Genomic DNA, 17,935 nt, shown 5'->3' with positions numbered 1-17,935 from the left:
GGGAGAAAAGAGTGTGACACGTCAAAGTTCAATGCGAGGTCCGGTACGCCCACATCACCTGGGGGAGCTGTTCAGGCCAAACTCCCTTGGCTTCATCCAAACTCTTCTTAAGGCTTGCTTTTAGTGTCTTGTTCACAGCCTCGACCTGTCCATTAGCCTGGGGGTAGGCCACGGAGGAAAAACTTTTAATTATGCCGTGCCTCTCGCAGAATTCGGTGAAGAGGTCGCTATCGAACTGGGTTCTGTTATCCGACACAATCTTCTTTGGCAGCCCAAATCGGCAGATAATATTCTTAACCACAAAGTCGAGGACCCTTTTTGATGTAATCTTCGCCAGGGGCTCCGCTTCTGCCCATTTCGTGAAGTAGTCAATAGCCACCACCGCATAGCGAACTCCTCCTTTTCCCGTGGGCAGGGCACCAACTAAATCAATCCCCCAGACCGCGAATGGCCATGGGGATGAGATCATCTTCAGCTCGACTGGAGGGGCTCGGGCGACCGTGGCGAACCGCTGACACTTGTCACACTTCTGGACATAAGAAATTGAGTCCTTCGATAGAGTGGGCCAATAATATCCTTGCCTTAATATCTTCAAGGCTAGGTTTTTCCCCCAGTGTGATCTCCACAAAATCCCTCATGCATCTCCTGCAGAATAGTTTTTGCTTCGCCTGGCAGAACACACTGCAGAATAGGTAAAGAAAGACCACGCCGGTACAACGTACCGTCTACCATTGTATACCTCGGAGCTTGGTAAAGTATCCTCCTCGCGTCGTTTCGCTCTTCAGGTAACTTTCCTGTTGTGAGGTACTCGACTATGGGAGTCATCCAGGTCGGCCTGGCGTCGATCATCTCGACCTCCTTCTCGGTTTCCTCTATGCTTGGCCTTTCCAAGAATTCCACCGGTACCAGGCCCAAGGTTTCGGCCTCCCCGGACGGGGCGAGCTTTGCTAAGGCGTCAGCATTGGCATTCTGTTCCCAAGGTATCTGTTCAACTAGGCTGTGCTCAAATGCGGACAACCCATTTTTTGCCTTCGCCAGGTAGGCCACCATCTTGGTTCCCGCGCTTGGTATTCTCCTGATACTTGATTTACCACGAGCTGGGATTCGCTATAGCACTGGATGAAGCTGGCCTTCAGCTCTCGGGCCACCCTTAGCCTAGCCAATAAAGCTTCGTACTCGGCCTCGTTGTTGGATGCTTCGAATCCGAACCGCAAGGCGGAGTGGAAACGATGTCCCTCCGGGGATATCAAAATGACTCCAGCTCTGGATTCGTTCTCGTTAGACGAACCATCCACAAAGACTTATCATGAGGCTCGTACCGGTTCTTCCACTGGTTCCTCTTGGAATCCCGTGCACTCTGCTACAAAATCAGCCAGAGCTTGGCTTTTGATCGTAGTTCATGGCACGTACAATATCTCGAATTGGCTGAGCTCGATAGCCCACTTCAAAAGATGCCCCGATGCCTTAGGTTTCTGCAAAACCTGCCTTAAAGGTTGATCGATTATGACGTGGATTGAATGGGACTAGAAATACGGCCTGAGCTTTCTGGAGGACGTGATAAGGCAGAACGCCATTTTTTCCATCATCAGATATCTAGACTCGGCTCTGAGAAGCTCTTGCTAATGTAGTAGAATGACTTCTGAGACCGGTCCTCCTCACGAACCAGCACGGCGCTGGCTGCATCTTCCGTTACTGCTAGGTAAAGAAAAAGAGGCTCTCCTGCTATTGGCTTAGATAACACAGGCGGCTCAGCTAAATGTGCTTTTAAGTCGAGGAAAGCATGCTCACACTCATCAGTCCACTCAGATTTTTTATTTCCCTGGAGCAGGTTTTAGAATGGCAAACACTTGTCGGTTGGTTTGGAAATGAACCGATTAAGGGCTGCCACCCTTCCTGTTAGACTTTGGACGTCTTTTCGCGACCGGGGTGATGGCATCTCGAGTAGCGACCTAATTTTATCGGGGTTCACCTCTATTCCTCTGGTGTTGACTATGAAACCCAGAAATTTTCCTGACGCAACCCCAAAGGTACACTTTTGGGGATTCAGCCTCGTACCGTACTGTCTTAAAATCTTAAAACATTCCTTCAGATCGGGGACATGGTTATCGATAGTTTTCAACTTGACCAAAATGTCGTCAACATACACTTCCATGTTTTTCCCAATCTGATTAGCAAACATCCTATTGACCAATCTCTGATATGTAGCTCATGCATTCTTCAGCCTGAAGGGCATGACCTTGTAACAATAAACGTTAGTTGGGGTCATGAAGCTAGTGTGTTCCTAGTCTGAGGGATTCATGGCGATCTGGTTATAGCCCGAGTATGCATCCATGAAGGACATAAGCTTGTGCCCAGCAGTGGCGTCTACCAGTTGGTCAATTCTTGGCAAGGGGAAGCAATCTTTGGGGCAGGCTTTATTCAAATCAGAAAAGTCGATGCAGGTCTGCCACTTCCCGTTGGGCTTCAGGACCAAAACAGGATTGGCGATCTAGATCGGGTATTTTGCCTCGCGAATAAAGCTGCCTTAAGAGTCAAGCTACCTCATCTTCTAAGGCCTCAGCTCGGGTCGTGCCCAGGCGTCTTTGTTTCTGGGACTTCGCAGGCATGTTTTTGTCCAAGTTGAGGGTGTGCATGATGACGCTTGGGCTGATCCCTATCATGTCTTCATGAGACCAGGCGAACACATCTAGATTCTCCTATAGAAATCTCAGCAGCTCTGCCTTCCTCTCATTACACAGGTTTTTCCCGAGCTTCACCACCTTCGAGGGGTCTTTCGGATTGATGTTCACCTCTTTGAGTTCTTCGATGGCCTGGAGCTCGGATCTATCTTCGCCTATCCTGGGGTCGATAACATCATTCAAGGTGATACCTTCCCCATTGGCTTCCTGAGGTTTTTCTATCTCAGGAATATGTCCTACTTCCTGAGATTCCTCATGTCTGCTTTGAATGGTCATTGTTCGCTGCCCGGGTCGTGATTTTCCCTTCATGGAAATGCTATAGCATTCCCTAGCAGCGTGCTGATCACCTCAGACCGTACCTATCCCCATAGAGGAGGGGAATTTGACTGTGAGATGGCTGATAAAAGTTATGGCCTCAAATTCCATCAACGTAGGTCAGCCCAGAATAGCGTTGTAGGCAGTGGGACAATCGATGACCACGAACTTGAGGAGCTTAGAGACAGTTCGGGGCCCCTCGCCCAAGGTTATTACTAGCTCGATTGTTCCTATCACTGCCGACCCTTCTCCAGAAAATCCATACAGCATGATGGAGGTGGCCTTCAGCTCAGTGACAGAAAATCCCATTTTCTCCAGCGTAGACCGGAATAGCAGATTCACCGAACTCCCATTATCGACTAGTATCCTCCTAACTCTCCGGTTGGCGAGCTGGGTGGTTATGACTAGAGGATCGTTATGGGGGAATTGGACGTGACCAGTGTCCTCCTCGGTAAAAATGATTGGTTGCCTCTCCAATCATTGCTGTTTGGGTAGATGCTGCTCCAGGATGAATTCCACTCCATTATGAGCCTTCAACTCATTGACATATCTCTTCTAGGCACCTCTGATCATGCCGGACAAATGGGGGCCTCCCGAGATTGTGGATATCTCTCCTCCTATTACAGGAGGAGGGGTATCCTGACTTATCCTGGGCCCAGGCTGATTTGCCGGAGCTTCTGGGGCTGGCTGACTAGTAGGAACCCGGTTCCGCGCATACTTAGCTAAAGGTCTGGCTCTGATGAATGTCTCAATCTCATCCTTCAAATGCCTATAATCGTCAGTGTTGTGGCCAATGTCGTTGTGGAATCGGCAGAACTTGGAAGGGTCCCTCTTAGCCTTCTGGTGTTTCAAAGGCTCCGGCTTTTTCCAGGGGAGGCGGGCAGAATTTGCTAGGAAAATGTGCTCCCTAGTGTTTGTGAGCTTGGTATAAGCCGCGTAGACTGGCTTAAACTTTTCCATGGGCTTGTTTTTCTTCGGACCGTGCTGGCCGCCCTCGCCGCTCCCCTTTCTCTTGCCTCCACCCCCTTTGTTATTCTGGGCAATGGTTTGAGTCATTTTCACAACATCCGTTTCCACTCCAACGGGTTGATCAAGGGTTTGGCTGGTTCCCGTGACCGATGCTCGCGCCTCTTCCAGGTTTATCCATTCCTGGTCCTTGTTCAGGAATTCATCCACGGTGCTGACACCTCTTCTCTGTATCTCTTTCCATAGTCCGCCTCCAAAGAGGATTCCAGTCCTCAAGGCCATAAGCTTGGAACTATCGTCCGCGTCCCTGGCTCGAGCCACTACATTTGTGAACCTGCTCAGGTAAGCTTTCAAAGGTTCCCTGGGTTGTTGCTTCACGTTCGCTAGGGTGTCAACTTTGATGCGGGCAACTTGAGAAGCTCGGAAAGCCCTCTTGAAGTCGGCAGAAAAATTCTTCCACGAGCTAATGGAATGCTTTTTACACTGCTTGAACCACTGCCTAGCTGGTCCGACCAAGGTGGAAGGGAATATCATACACCACAGCTCGGGGCCGATATTATGGGCCTTCATCAGAGTATTCAACATACCCAAATGGTCTGACGGGTCTCCGTCTCCATCGAATTTAGACAGGTGGGGCATCCGAAAACCTGGCAGGTATGTTGTGTCTGCTATGTTGGAGGCAAAAAGCTCGAGTTCGTCCCCCGAGTCATACTCGTCCTTCTCCTTTTCTGACAAGAGCTTCTTCATTAGCTCCTCCATCTGAGCTAAACGTTCTAAGGTTTGGTCCTCAATCCCTTGGTTGTTCTGGGGCTGTTCAACAACTTCAGTTCCATTGTATGCGTTAGGCGGGTTATTGTCCCTCCAAGCTTGAGCTTGGTTAGGTGGGACATTCCCACTGTAACGTACTTCGGAATGACCCCCCTCTTGGCAAGCATGACTTCTATTTCTGGCCGGATTCCCCCTCTACGAGTTGAGGCGATCTCGAAGGTCGACCCTCGAGGTGGTCCGAGGGCTTTGCACCGAACTTAAGCGATTATGCAGGTCTCCACCAGATCTGCCACTTCGGTGGCTCTTAGTCCAGTAGCTCCTGTTGGAAATGCTTGGAGCCCGCTGCTGGGGGTGAGGATCCGGGACCTCCCCACGTGTTCGGTTACGATGGGAAGGATTGGCGGGAGGAGGATTTCTTCTGCTGCTCCCGTGTGTCGGAATGTCTCGAACTGGACAGGGAGGAGATGGGTATCTTATCGGCGACGGGGGATGCCTAACTGGCGACACGATCCTAGTCCCATCCGGGCGGATCAAATTAGCTCGCGACCGTTCTACTCTACCATCTCCAGCATCTTGTGTCCGATAGTCTGACCGCGGCACGGGAGGGCTGGCCGGAGCAGGTTATCTACGCAAGCCTTCCCTGGATCCCCTCCGCGAGCTGCCACGAGCCTTTCTGGGCACATTCAACGGTGGAATCAAGCTAGGAGTCAAGGTTCTGATTGATTGGCTGAATTGCTGATTGGTCCTGGGAAACTCCTCAAACATAGCTTCCTGGTTATGGTGTGACATGGGTGCAGAACTCGGGGTTGAGGTTCTGATCGATCGACTAGGTCTGGGCTGATTATCCCTGCGGGACTTGTGAGTCCCACTTTGCCTCTTTCCGACGTTAATGTCGGTTACAAGAGGGGGTAGCCGGGCCAAGACTTCTTCAATTTTCTTACTTGCTCTGGATAGCTGACCCCTCAATTGTATGTTCTCCATCTCTATCGCCGTTAGGAAACCCGGGTTCGGATTTGGCGGTCGGGGCGCCGAACTCCCGGTGTCGTCCTGGCCCATCGGTTGCTTTCCCGATCACTGCTGGATCTCAGGGTTTGGTTCATCAGATATGGCGGCATGGTGGGCCTCCTGCCCATCATGTTGATCCGCCTTGTTACCAAGCCTCGAATGAGTAACCACCATGATCAGGTTTTTGTGATAGCACCAATCTAAATCCTCTCAATGAAAGCGCCAAACTGTTGACGCAGTTCTTCGCCAATAGGTAATTATATGAATAAATAGGATGGATTAGTGCAAATTGGTGAACTGTAATATGAAAATAATTATATTCTAGATTTGAGAGACTAATAGCATGGGAAGATGGTCACTCCTTTCTTTTTAGGTGGTTCGAAGGTTAAAATCCCTCTAGTCCACCAGTCGATATTATTATAATCTCTTGGCTATTTCTTACAGAGTGTTTCTTTACAAAAATATATCAACCCCTTGCACTACCCAGGGTCTTGGTATTTATAAGAAGAAGATATCTGGGTTGGCAATGGGGTCATCCCGTGATCTCTTTATCCTTCACGTCATCTCTGTGACACTGATGATTAATTCCTAAACCTTACAGGGAAGTGAGGTCTAATCAACAGGTAAGGATGGGATAATGGGCCGCATGGCCCAAATCAGGCGTGGGATGCCTGAACACGAACGTTTATACTGCGTGTCCGAGAATTCAGGAATGGAATAGACACGTGGTATTTGATATATGCACGTTTATATTGTGTGGTTGACTTTACAAGGATTCGGGTGTCAGATCTCTGCCGCATCACGAGCTTAATGTGGCACCAGCTCGTGACACTCATACTACTGACACAATGCCTCCGAGTAGTAGTTAACTCTCTAATCAGCTCGGGCTGGATAGATGGAGGCCCGTAACAAACAGCTCCGGGTGGACGATTTACACGTGGCAGATCGAATTAGGCCATTTTCTACCTCGCCAATAGTGCGCGGATATTTAGGGCGTACAGTGTCGATCGAGGACGAAGTTATTTATTTTTAGTCTTTTAAATTATGTTTTCTTAATTTCACAATTTGTATTTAAAATTATGTTTTATGTTTTGTAAACAATGGGATCCCATAACCTATCATATTTTATTTTATACTTTTATGTTATTGATACAATAATTATTTTAGAGTTTTAATAAAGTTATGATTATTTCTTATGTATGTTTTCTCCAAAAATAGTAGCTATGTCTAGTAGTTTTAATGGTCCAAAGTCTTAGAAATAGTTGGGTCATTACATAGGTACTTTAACTAGCAATGAACCCATGTGTCTTGGTAGGCGAGAGTGACAAATATTCACTTAAATAAATAGAGAAACATCTCAATTAATAAAATGTCATAGACTTTTATTAACTACCTATCTGTAACGTCCCAAATTTACTAATAAGGCTTAGTGCTTTGATTAGCGTACCGGGAGGGAAATAATTGATTTAATTATGTTATTTCGTGGATTAAATGATTATGTGATTAGAGATGCATGTTTAGGTGAATTTAATATGCATGTGGCCTTTTTTTTGAATAATAGGTGCATAATTATAATTTTTGCCCGTTGAGGGCATAAATGTGTGTTGTGCTTGAGACCACAAGATTATGGTAATATATTTGTAATGTATGATTTGAGATGGTTCTAGGGAGCGGAATATCAAAATAGTCACAACGGGGTCGAATACCTGGCTTAGGGTGAGCCTAGGGGTATTTTGGGAATATAACACGTGTTCGGGATTACTGGGTAACGGGTAGTAATCTAGTGATTATTTGGGCAAGTCGGGATTAAATGGGGGTTTATAGGACTATTCAAGGATTAGCGGGAATGTGACAGAAGACGATTTTGCCCTTGGTGGCGTTAGAAAGGTTAAGGATAAATTAGGGGCATTTTTGTCTTTTATAGTATGGGATAGACTTAGGAATTATGTGGAATAACCAAAACTCATAAATACACTCTCAACCTTTCTCTTTCTCTCTCCCACATTTACTCTCTCTCTCTCTCTCTCTCTTTCTCTCTCTTGATCTTTGGAGGAGTTTTGGGAACTTTGAAGTAATCTGCTCAAAAATTAAAGATTTGAGGCTGGGGACTTGGGGAAATCATGCTAGGAAGAAGTCTGAGGCAATCAAGGTTACAATTTTCAGTTGGGGTAATCTCTAACCTTGATTTAATTAAGTTTTGGCCCTGTTTTCTTAGTATTTAGGAGTTTTGAACTCAAGAGATTAAGTTGAGTTGTGATGAGGTTTTGGTTCAGTTTTTAGGGTTTATGTACTACCCTAGGTGTAGTGGGAAGTATTTTGGGACTCAATTTTGGCATTAGAATACATTTGGGTCGATTTGCAGGGGGGTTTAGAAATTTGAAAATGTTGGAAATTCTAGGTTCGCGGGGTCGCGCCGCAGCGCTGTTCTTGAGCGCCGCGACTTGAATGCACTCAGAGACCTAAGGGGATTTGCTGAATCGGCTCAGTGCTGCGGCCCTGGGCAAGGCACACCGTGGTGCGTGTCCAGAGAAATTGAGAGCTGGGCTTTCTGACTTGGAGAGGGTCGCGACCCTAATTGTTGGGGGCACCGCAACGCAAATAGAGAATCATGGAAAATTTAGGGTTTTAAGCTCGGGAACCCAAATGTAAGGGCTCGGGAAGGATTCTACTACCCGGTTTAGTATAATTCGAGGTCTCGAAGGCTAGAATGTTAATCCAAAGTTCTTAATTGGTTAGGGTTTGATGGATGTCTATTTGTCAGTACGTTGTAACTTGGGTTTTAGCGCTCAGGCTTGGGATTAGGATCGTTCTTGGGATCGCTTTAGGTTGTTAGCTCGGGACATAAGGTAAGAGAACTGTCTACATTCATAGAGCTATGTTGTGTTTAGTGCTGTGTGTATTGTTTATAGCTATTTTGTCATACATGTGATTGTGATCGATCGGGAAGGGCCGGGAGCGGCAAAGGCTGAGAGCGACAGAGGTTGGGAGCGGTAAAGGCCGGGAGCAGCAGAGGTCGGGAGCGGCAAAGGTTGGGATCAACGTTAAGAAAGCTGAATGCGGGCCTCCAGGGCTAGACCTTCTAAGGGTGCTGTACACACCCGCTCGGTTAAGACCGCAGACTTGGTGCCTGATAACGCACCTCGTTCAGCGGAGGCCGCTGTTGTGCTATTGTTCTGTTGTGCTGTCGTGTATTCTAATAAAAAATTGTAAACTGTTTGTTGTCTTTGATTAAGTACGTATTTATTGAAATAAATTATTGTATATTGTGCTGTGAAGTTCTCTTCCTGGGCCTCAGCTCACGGGTGCTCTGTGGTGTAGGTAAGGGCAAGGAAAAAGTCGATCAACCATGAGTTGGAGGGCATGGAGCGGTGCATACATGTTTGGCCTACCTTGCTGCTACGACTGTGGTATTTTGAGGAATGTGTTATAACTGTTTGATTTTTTCGCTTAGGTCGACTGTAAAGTAACTTTTGAGTTGTGAATATGTTTCTAAACATTATTTTGGGATCCCGATGTAATATTTTCACGATTTAAATGAAGGTCTAACCCTTTTATTCCAAAATCTTATTTAAATGAGTCTTCATTTTAACTAACCACACTTTTTTATCTAATACCTCGATTGCGAGCTAATGACACATTTTAAAAATCATATGGTAACATCTCTATGGTAGTAGGGCATTACAACTTGGTATCAGAGCATGCCAGGGTTTATGGTTCCTAGAGATTGACCGAACATGTACGCTCGTTGCCAGAGACAAGATCGACTCAGGGTCGATTGGTATTAAGTGAAATATTTGTCTAGTTGCTTATTTGAACTGCCTTATTTGCTTGTTAATATAGGGAGCATGGGCATTATACATTTGTGTTTTGGTATGCTTATTGTATGTGGCCATTGTGTTGTCTGGCCCTGCTCGGGGAGTGGTTTGGATGGGATCACCATATCTGATGGATTGAGTTATTGATTGAAGACATATTTAGAAGTTATGCATCCGAGGTAGTTAAGTGGAGCAGGCATTGTTAATGCTAGGGTTGCAAATAGTAGTTGGGGCTAGAATCCTCCATCTGCTCCCTAGGATTGGCAGCAGATGTTCGCTGACATGCAGGCTAGACTGCAAAGGCAAGAGGAAGAGATTAGGTGGTTGAGTCAGTGGGTTCCATCAGGGAATGCTGCTCCGTATTTTTCGATGACAATGGCATCAATTTTGGTTCAGCTTGAGTGGAAACAGATGGGAACTATTGTATGAAAGATTCAAGAGGCATCATCCTCCAGTTTTCGATGGGGGCTTAGATTCGTTCATAGTTGAACAGTGGATGGGCATGGTTAGCTCCATCCTCGACTATATAGGAGTGGGAGGCAATGATAGAGTGGCTTGTGCCACATACATGCTGCGGGAGGATGCCCAAACATGGTGGGAAGTGGTATCCCAAACCTAGAATGTTGTTATGATGGGTTGGGATGAATTCAGAATTTTTTTCAACAAGAGGTACTACTGTGACGCAGTTTGAGTTGCGAAGACCAATGAGTTTATGAATTTGGTTCAAGGCAGTAAGACAGTGACAGAGTATATCCACGAATTTGATGGGCTAGCCAAGTTTGCTTTTGATTTGATACCGATGGATGTAGCCCGAAAGGAACGATTCATTCGAGGGATGAACCCTCGGGTGGCCCATAGAGTTAGAATCGCTCCAGTCCATGAGATTTCTACTTACGCTCAGGCGGTAGGGAAGGCCCTTGCTATAGAGGACACGTGAGGTGAGATATGGAGCGAGGGTGTCGAGGGGTAGGAAACTCAGGCAATGGTACCCCCATTTGTGGGAGCAGGTAGGGCGGAGGCCCCAATAATTAGAAAAGAAAAATCCCTGATAGTTCTACCACTTTTGGTCCTAACAAGAGGGTCATAGTATTCAGGGCAGCCACCAGGATGACAACAAGGTCTGGAGAAGTTATCTGGTGTGTGTCAGGTGCAGGAGACACCATCTAGGAAAATTCCGAGCGAAGGAATGTTTTCTATGTGGAATAGTTGGGCATATCAAGAAGCATTTCCCGAAATCAAAGACAGAAGAACCAAGAAGTACAGATAGATCGACCTCAGCTCGAGAGTCCGCCTGGAGGCAGCCAGAGCCCGGAGGTTGGTCCCTCGAAAATGACAGGTTGGCCTTCTAGTTCGTGTTCCTTTATTTTGTACTGACTGAGTTTGGTGCTACATACCTCTTAGTAGAAATATAGACATGAGATACTTACCAGATGAATATTACGCTATGGGGCTTGAGATTTTGCGTTTACTAGGAAAGTTGGTAATTTCCAAGGAATGGGACAGATTATTACAGGTAGAAAATTAGCAGTAAGAATTGGGTGGGATTGTTATATGATGTTCTCGATATGGTCCTAAGTATGGATTAGTTTGCTAATAAGGGACAACCATGGACTGTAAGAGAGAATGGTGACTTCCGGGTTTAAAAGGAGAGGACTTGGTTGAGATTACGGGATGCTTGGCTATTGTGGTGGGTACCACTAGGGTTGTGTCAGTTAGACTATAGGGAAACTAGATCAGTCAGTGGGATTTCAGATGGGTTTATAAGGAATTGTCAGGATTGTTGTCGCGACTAGGAAATTGAGTGTGCTATGGGAATAAGGCAAGAATAGAACCAATACCAGAAACATCATGAAGAATGACGCTAGTTGAGTAGCTAGAATTAAAGGTTCAGTCAAAGGAGTTACTTGACTTAAAGGTGATCAGACGGAGCATCTTACCATAAGACTTATCAACGCCATGGGTTAAGGAGAAGGCCAAGCCTGTAAGAGTATGTACTGTATATGGAAAGCCAAATAAGGTAATTGTTAAGTATAGATATCCACTGCCAAGAGTGAAGGATTTATTTGGACAAGTCATATCTATCTCGATCAAGAATGTTTTGGACTACTTTCGGTTAAGAACTAAATATAAGCAATACCTGTATTGATACTACTGAGGCTGAGGAAGCGGGGATCACAAGTGAGGCTCCAGAAGGGATAAATTCTGATTTCTCCAAATGATATTCAAGGTCACATTATGAGAAGTAATAAGATTGCATATGATTCATTTAAGATAGAGACCACAAGGAAATTGTTAAAGGAACATCTTGGGGGACTAGAAACACGGTGAGACTGGTGAGACACCTCAACTTTTACCTGAAGCATTTTCGGGGATTGTTATACCTTTGATTAAAGTAATTTAGAAATTTAAAATTTGTCTGAATGGATAATTGTGTGCTAGATTCTCAGAGATTTGAAATAAAGGGTTGATTCACACGCCATGGTATTGGGATATGCACGGGATGGACTCGTATAGGAGGATGGTGGAGTGGAAATTTTCCTTGCTCAGAACATGGAATATTAGTGCGGTGCGTCAAGGATTAAGGTGCGCCCGTATATACACTGGAAGAGTAATCATTTGTACCTCACAATGGAGGAAGGGATAAGGACTTAGATGTTCTACATGGGATGTTGAGTTGACAGTAATGTCAGTTAGCCATAGTTAGGGTGGAGTAATGACCGGGATTGGTTCAGAACCTGATTGATAAGTAGCATATACACCTTTATGAATAAACGGTGAAACACCAAAAGAATATCTTGTAGGAATGGTTAAAAATCCTACCGCTTTGGCATAGATAAGTTAAGATATGCGAATCAACGATGAATGATCCGATGGATGCTGGCGTTGAGGGGAAGATGTGGGGCGAGCCTTAGGTTACCCCTTACAATTATTGTATCCAGGGAGTTGAATACTGGGAGGCACACAGACTAATCTTTTGGTAAGTGAGAGATGATAATCAGAGGCCAGAAGGGCTATTATGACTCTATGGTATCCTGAAGTTAGTATGAAGGAATATAGTTATGGACCCTAAAGCTGGATCACCCCAGATGGTAGATGAGGTGAGTGGATGTGAAAAAGTTGTGACTTAACCTATTGGGTTAACACACTATGGTTGGCGTGAGTGAGATATCAAAAGAGGGAGTGTGTAAGAAAGGAGGTCGTACGTCAAGTCATTCACGCCAACCATAGTGTGTTAACAGTGTTAACTCTGGTTCCAGCTCTATCACAAATTCAATCTCTCTATGTGGTGGTAATCCTGGTAAATCTTCTGGGAACACATCCAGAAACTCACAGACTAGTCTGGTCTCCTCTGGTCCCACTGGCATGATTGGAGTGGTGTCAACCACACTGGCTAAGAATCCTATGCAACCTCATTGCAATAGATCTCTAGCCCTCAAAAAAGACATCATAGGTATACGAGGTCCATGCATAGTGCCAACAAATACAAAAGGATCCTCACCTTTAGGCTCAAAGGTTACCATTGTAATGCCCCGACTATTTCTAAGACCCCAGACCATTAAAAACTACTATGACATAACTACTATTTCAAAATACATTCATATGAAATAACATAATTTTATTTAAAATCCAAAATATTGTACCAAATACAAAATATGGTATGGAATATAAAATGTGATATGAGATCCCATTGTTATAAAACATAAACATAAACTATAAATTAATTGTTTAAAATACTAAGTGCGGAAATACATAAAACATAAATCAAAAGACTTAAAAACAACGTCATCCTCGATCTTCCAGCAATCCATTCAATCCATTCATCCTCAACACACATACCAAGCTGCCACGAATTCTTCCTGCCTTCCACGTTCATTTTCTTGCATCATTCTAAAAGGAAATGAATGATCCTAATCCCCTGTAATGACCCAACTATTTCTAAGACCTTGGACCATTAAAACTACTAGACATAGCTACTATTTTGGGAATGATACATAAGAAATAATATAACTTTATTAAAACTCAAAATATTGTATCAAATACATAATAATAGAAAATATGGCATGGGTACCCATTGTTTAAAAAAAAACATAAAACATAACTTTTAATTCAATTGTTAAAAAGCTAAATGCGGAACTACAAAAGAGACATAATTCAAAAGACTAAAATAAACATCATCCTCGATTGACACGCAGTCCACTTATTCCATTCATCCTCAACACACAAGCCAAGCTACCAAGAATCCTTCCGCCTTCCATATTCATTTTCCTGCATCATACTAAAAATAAAGGAATGAGCCTCCTGCCTAGCAAGGAAAATCTACTAAAAACATACATCATAAATCATAAGACTATAATATAAACATACACTATAAAACATATGACTATATAAAAAAACATATATCATAATGGCCATCATTCTTCTTGGGGCTTGCTAGCTAGGCAAATCATATGCCCATAGATTTACGGGGCTTGTTATCTAAAAAAATCATATAAATTTATGGGGCTTGTTATCTAAAAAAATCATATAAATTTATGGGGCTTGTTATCCGAACAAATCATATGCCTAAGGAATATATTCATTAGGCTACTTCAGGGAGATTTGTCAGTCACTGAGTATGCCTTCCCACTGATGGGACCAGAAGAGAGAGGTTTCTTCATGGGCTACAACCCAGATTAGCCCGTGATGTGCGTATTAACACTGTGGCTGGGGTTACTACCTATGCATAGGTGGCGGAGAAGGCACTCACAATTGAGAGTGCAGAGAACAAGATCTGACGAGACAGTGTAACCAGAAAGGAGTTCAGGAGGACAGGTCCTCCATTTGTAGGTTCTGGTAGGGGTATAGGCCCCAGTAAGTAGAAGAGGAAGGTTCCTGATACCTTCCCAGTTCTAGGTCCTGATAGGCTGCCCCGTGGTATTTCAATAGGTCGTCCAGGTGGTAATGAAGCTTGGAAGTCTTATCCTGAATGCCCTAGATGCAAGAGGCGTCATTTGGGAGAGTGTAGGGCAAGGACCTGCTTCTCACGTGGAGCAGTGGGTCATCTTAAAAAGGATTGCCCTAAGGCAAGAAAAGAAGAACCCAAGAAAGCGGACAGCTTGGCCCCAGCCCGAGTGTTTGCATTAACACAAGCAGAAGCTGAGGCTTCTTCCGCAGTAGTTACAGGTCAACTTCTTAGTGCTGGAACCCCTTATAATGTATTGATTGATTTTGGTGCTACACATTCTTTTGTTGCTAGTAGTATTATTGATAGACTATGTAGACCCTGTGATTTTTATGCTGTGGGGTTTGGAACTTTGTTACCCACTAGAGAGTTAGTGGTATCCAGGAGATGGGTCAGATCTTTGCCAGTGACAGTGGAGGGCAGAGAGTTGTTAGTGGATTTAATAGAGTTGGTTATGACTGACTTCGATATGATATTGGGTATGGATTGGTTGGCAAAGTATGGGGCAACCATTGACTGCAGAAGGAAGATGGTCACCTTTGAGCCAAAAGGTGAGGATCCTTTTGTGTTTGTTGGTACTGTGCATGGACCTCGTATACCTATGATTTCTGTATTGAGGGCTAGGGATCTATTGCAAAGAGGTTGCATTGGATTCTTAGCCAGTGTGGTTGATACCACTCAGGTCGTGCCAGTGAGACTAGAAGATACAAGACTTGTTTGTGAATTTCTGGATGTGTTTCCAGAAGATTTGCCAGGGTTGCCACCACACAGAGAAATTGAGTTCGTGATAGAACTGGCACCAGAGACGGAGCCAGTGTCTAGAGCACCTTACAGAATGGCCCCAGCTGAGTTGAAAGAATTAAAAGTACAGTTGTGAGAACTGTTGGATTTGGGTTTTATCAGACCTAGTTTCTCACCTTGGGGTGCGCCAGTTCTGTTTGTAAAGAAGAAGGATGGTTCTCTGAGGATGTGTATTGATTATAAAGAACTGAATAAGCTGACAATTAAGAATAAGTATCCTTTGCCAAGGATAGATGATCTGTTTGATCAGTTGCAAGGTAAAAAGGTATTCTCAAAGATCGACCTTCGTTTTGGTTATCATCAGTTGAGGGTCAAGGAGGGAGACATACCGAAGACTGCTTTTCGTACCAGGTATGGGCATTATGAGTTCTTAGTCATGTCATTTGGATTGACTAATGCCCCTGCTGCTTTTATGGATTTGATGAATAGAGTGTTCAAGGATTATCTGGACCAGTTTGTGATCTTCTTCATCGATGATATTTTGGTATATTCTCAGTTTGAGTCAGAGCATGAGCAGCATCTAAGGTTAGTTCTACAAAGACTAAGGGAACACATATTTTTTGCTAAGTTTAAGCAATGTGAGTTCTGGTTATCTCAGGTATCCTTTCTTGGACACATTTTCAGTAAGGAGGGGATTAAGGTAGATCCAGCAAAGATTGAGGCGGTCAGAGATTAACCAAGGCCAAAGAATGCTTCTGAGGTTAGAAGTTTCCTTAGATTGGCAGGTTATTATAGGCATTTCATGGAAGGGTTCTCAAAGATTTCTACTGCATTGACTGAGCTGACACGCAAGAGTCAGAAATTTGTGTGGTAAGATAAATGTGAGAACAGTTTCCAGGAACTGAAGCAGAGATTGATTACAGCTCCAATTCTGAGTCTTTTGACAGATCAGGAGAAGTTTGTGATTTATTGTGATGCTTCTCATCAGGGTTTGGGCTGTGTTCTGATGCAGTCAGAGAAGGTAATTGCTTATGCATCTCGTCAGTTGAATGAATATGAAAAGAGATATCCCACTCATGATCTAGAGTTGGCGGCTGTGGTCTTTGCTTTAAAGATATGGAGCCATTATCTTTATGGAGAGAAGTGTGAGATCTATACAAACCACAAGAGCCTAAAATACTTCTTCACCCAGAAAGACTTGAATATGAGACAAAGGCGTTGGCTGGAGTTAGTAAAAGATTATGATTGTGAGATTTTGTATCATCCAGGAAAGGCCAACGTGGTAGCTGATGCTTTAAGCCGGAAGGGTCCGAGACAGATTTGTGGTATGAGACTGATAGCCAGAGAGTTAGCAGATGATATGACCAGAGCTTGTATAGAGTTGCTGGTGGGCCAGTTGGCTAATATTACGCTACAGTCTACACTGTTGGAGAGAATCAAGGAGGGTCAGCTGAGTGATCCACATCTGATCAAGATTAGAGAGGATGTTCTGGTTGGAGCATCCAGAGATTATACAGTGTCTGAGTTAGGCTTGTTGAGATACAAGGGGCGGATATGTGTTCCGTTAGACATTGCCTTGAGGTGAGAGATTTTGGATGAATTTCAAACTACACCTTACTCTTTGCATCCAGGCACCACAAAGATGTATCAGGATGTGAGATCGTTGTATTGGTGGCTGGGGATGAAGAGAGATGTAGTAGAGTATGTGGCTAAGTGCTTGACATGTCAACAGGTCAAGGCTGAGCATCAGAGGCCGGCAGGGTTATTGCAGCCTTTAGTTATCCCAGAATGGAAATGAAAGGACATCACCATGGATTTCGTGGTGGGCTTACCCAGGACTGCTGGTCAGTATGATTCTATTTGGGTGATAGTGGATCGCTACACCAAGTCAGCTCACTTCTTGCCGGTGAGGACTACATATACAGTTGATCAGTATGCAGATCTCTATGTGAGAGAGATCGTGCGCCTAGGTCGATCGTGTCAGATCCGGACCCTACTTTTAATTCCAAGTTCTGGGGGAGTTTGCAGAAGGCCATGGGGACACAATTGAAGTTTAGTACTGCTTATCATCCTCAGAGAGATGGGCAATTTGAGAGGACGATCCAGATATTGGAAGACATGTTGCGAGCATGTGTGATGGACTTTGGAGGATCTTGGAGTAAGTATCTACCTTTGATAGAGTTCTCCTACAACAACAGTTATCAGTCTACCATTGGAGTTGCACCTTATGAGGTGCTGTATGGTAGGAAGTGTAGGTCTCCCATTCATTGGGATGAGACAGGTGAAAGGAGATACTTAGGTCCTGAGACAGTTTAGAGGACTAGTGAGGCCATTGAAAAGATTAGAGCTCGGATGCTTGCTTCTCAGAGTAGGCAGAAAAGTTATGCAGGTCCCAAGCGCAGGAACGTGGAATTCCAAGTGGGAGACTATGTTTTCCTTAGAGTCTCGCCATGGAAAGGGGTGAGAAGGTTTGGGAAGAAAGGCAAGCTGAGCCCTAGATTTGTAGGTCCATTTGAGATCCTGGAGAGGGTTGGTCAAGTGGCTTACAGATTGGCCTTGCCTCCGGCGTTGTCACCCGTGCACAATGTATTTCATGTTTCAGCTCTTCGAAGATCTGATCTGATGTGAATCATATTTTGAGCTATGAAGATCTGGAGCATGAGCCAGATCTCTCCTTTGAGGAGCAGCCACTTCAGATACTTGAC

The sequence above is a fragment of the Humulus lupulus genome, chromosome X (assembly GCF_963169125.1).
Source record: "Humulus lupulus chromosome X, drHumLupu1.1, whole genome shotgun sequence".
Classification (NCBI taxonomy): Eukaryota; Viridiplantae; Streptophyta; class Magnoliopsida; order Rosales; family Cannabaceae; genus Humulus; species Humulus lupulus.
Note: the sequence above shows the minus strand (reverse complement) of the source record.